Genomic DNA, 3,581 nt, shown 5'->3' with positions numbered 1-3,581 from the left:
TCTTTGTTTTAGCAACATCTTCTTTATCACCTAGAGATATAATAAGCACAAGTGAAAAAGTGGAATACTTTCCTGTTGTATCTTGGAACCAACATAATTTCTAAGAACTGTTTTTTGCACACTTCACTGGTTTCCTGTTTAACTTATTGTGATCAGAAATCATAACTTTAAATCATTTAGCCAGAAAGATAAAACAAGTGAAACAACTGCTCATTGATGATACACCCGCCCAAATATTTCAGTAAACAGGAAGGTGTTGTGTGATGAATCTGAAAACGCATCACACGGTATAGCTGACTTATATAAACCCTGAAACCACATTTCTGAAATCCTTGTATTATTGTTCCTGAGAAAAATGTGAAGAAAATTTTCAACTTGGCTACTCATGTGTAAAATAATGTAAGTGTTCGATAAACAGGAAGTTGTTGAGTGATGAATCTGAATACGCATCACAGGGTATAGCTGACTTATATAAACGCTGAAACCAAATTTCAGAAATCCTTGTATTGTAGTTCCTGAGAAAAGGTAAACAGAAAGTTGTTGAGTGATGAATCTGAAAATGCATCACATAGTATATATAGCTGACTCATATAAACCCTGAAACCAAATTTTAGAAATCCTTATGATGTAGTTCCTGAGAAAGATGCCACGAAAAAATATTCATTGGACGGATGGACGGACTGATGGATGGACTGATGGATAGACGGATGAACGGACATACAGAGGTAAAACAGTATACCCCACTTTTTTAAAGCGGGGGTATGAAAATTAAAATTTCACGAACTCTATTATAAGAATCTATATTTCAATAATGTTCTGAAAACAACAAAACTTGTCAGCTTAAATGATTTAACTTTAAAAAACTAGAGGCTCTCAAGAGCCTGAGTCGCTCACCTGATTCTACTTTGGTTTTGGAAATCATGTAAAAATAGATTAAAATCATAACAGATACCCTAATAATGAGTGAGTCCAAATTTGGTTTAATATTGGTCCTGTTATTTAATAAAAAAAAACCTGGTGGCCATCTTGAACAGTAAATGGGCAACAAAGTAGCAACACTTAATCAGCACCTCATAAGAAACATTTATGCCATGTTTTGGTTTCATTCCATTCAGTGCACCTCTAGAAGAAGCATTTGTATGTATTTCCCATAGGGTCTTATGTTAAAGGAAGTCCCCCCCATTGGCGGCCATCATGGATGAAGGATCAGCTTGAAAGTCAAAAAACTTAGTCAGCACCTCATAAAGAACATTCATGCCATGTTTGGTTTCAATCCATTAAGTATGTGGTTCTCTAAAAGAAGACATTTGTATGTATTGTCCATAGGGTTCTTTGTTAAACATTGTCCCCATCTGGCAGCCATCATGGATGAAGGATCAGCTTCAAAGTAACAACACTTGGTCAGCACCTCAAAAGGAACATGCATGCCATGTTTGGTTTCATTCCATTCAATGGTTCTCTAAAAGACAACATTTGTACGTATTTCTCATAGGGTCCCATGTTAATCTAAGTCCTCCGCTGGCGGCCATCTTAGATTATGGATCAGCTTCATAGTAACAACACATGGTCAGCACCTCATAAGGAACATTCATGCCATGTTTGGTTTCATTCCATTCAGTGGTTCTCTAAAAGAAGACATTTGTATGTATTTCCCATAGGCTCCTATGTTAAACTAAGTCCCCCGCTGGCGGCCATCTTGGATGATGGATCAACTTCAAAGTAACAACACTTGGTCAGCACCTCATAAGGAACATTCTTGCCATGTTTGGTTTCATTCCATTCAGTGGTTCTCTAAAAGAAGACATTTGTATGTATTTCCCATAGGGTCCCATGTTCAACTAAGTCCCCCGCTGGCGGCCATCTTGGATTATAGATCGGCTTCAAAGTACTAACACTCGGTCAGCACCTCATAAGGAACATTCATGCCATGTTTGGTTTCATTCCATTCAGTGGTTCTCTAAAAGAAGACGTTTGTATGTATTTCCCATAGGGTCCCATGTTAAACTAAGTCCCCTGCTGGCGGCCATCTTGGATTATGGATCGGCTTCAAAGTAACAACACTCAGTCAGCATCTCATAAGAAACATTCATGCCATGTTTCTTTCAATCCATTCACTGGTTCTCTAAAAGAAGACATTTGTATGTATTTCCCATAGGGTCATATGTTAAACTAAGTCCCCTGCTGGCGGCCATCTTGGATGATGGATCAACTTCAAAGTAACAACAATTGGTCAGCACCTCATAAGGAACATTTATGCCATGTTTGGTTTCATTCCATTCAGTGGTTCTCTAAAGAAGACATTTGTATGTATTTCCCATAGGGTCCCATGTTAAACTAAGTCCCCCGCTGGCGGCCATCTTGGATGGTGGATCAGCTTCAAAGTAACAACACTCGGTCAGCACCTCATAAGGAACATTCATACCATGTTTGGTTTCACTCAATTCAGTCTAAAGAAGACAATTGTATGTATTTCCCATAGGGTCCCATGTTAAACTAAGTCCCCCGCTGGCGGCCATCTTGGATGATGGATCAGCTTCAAAGTAACAACACTCGGTCAGCACCTCATAAGGAACATTCATACCATGTTTGGTTTCATTCCATTCAGTGGTTCTCTAAAAGAAGACATTTGAATGTATTTCCCATAGGGTCCTATGTTAAACTAATTCCCCCGTTGGCGGCCATCTTGGATTATGGATCGTCTTCAAAGTAACAACACTCGGTCAGCACCTCATAAGAAACATTCATGCCATGTTTCGTTTCATTCCATTCACTGGTTCTCTAAACCCTTCCCTAGATCTTCCATCAATTTCTTCATTTTCCATCAACACTTGATGGACAATTGATGGAAAGTTGATGGTACTTGATGGAATTCCATCCTAAACCAAAAAAATCCATCAAAGGATGATGGAAATTAGGAATTTTATTTCCATCCGCATTCTTTTGATGGAAAATTTGATGGCATCTTTAACCCCTGATGGAAAATTGGATGGCATTTTTACCCTCTGATGGAAAATATGATGGCATTTATTCCACCTGATGGAAAATAGGATGGAAATAAAGGAAGTTTGATGGAAATTGGACTTAAACATTTTCTTTGATGGAAAGTGAGATGGAATTTGGACTTAGAATATTTTGTTGATGGAAAGTGTGATGGTATTTAAACTCTGTCATTTTGCTTGATGGAAAAAAACTTAGAAAATTTCAGCATAATTGTGTCTGAAAATTTAACATCCCTTACTGAGGTAAAAAGTTTTCTATTATATTGGAGCAAACAAATTTGTTTACAAGAAGTACTAGCAAGAAATTTACATGTTGTTGCAGCTGTAACTTGTAACATAATCTCTCAATGTTACTGAAATAATATTTGTTCGTGAGAAAGTTGCAGTATTTTTCTGCAATGTTGCAAGAAAGAGTTTGTTTGCTAGAAAGTTGCAACAAACAATTTCCTAAACTGTGCAAAACCTTGTATATATCTTGTAACAGGAAAGGATTTCAAGAATACTTTGGTTTTTATTTCAACCAGTGTAAACTTATTAAATGTGACATATTATTTTTTGTTAAAATTACTTTTTGTCACTATT

The sequence above is a fragment of the Mytilus californianus genome, unplaced genomic scaffold (genome assembly GCF_021869535.1).
Source record: "Mytilus californianus isolate M0D057914Y unplaced genomic scaffold, xbMytCali1.0.p SCAF_8, whole genome shotgun sequence".
Lineage (NCBI taxonomy): Eukaryota > Metazoa > Mollusca > Bivalvia > Mytilida > Mytilidae > Mytilus > Mytilus californianus.
This window is presented reverse-complemented; position numbering follows the sequence as displayed.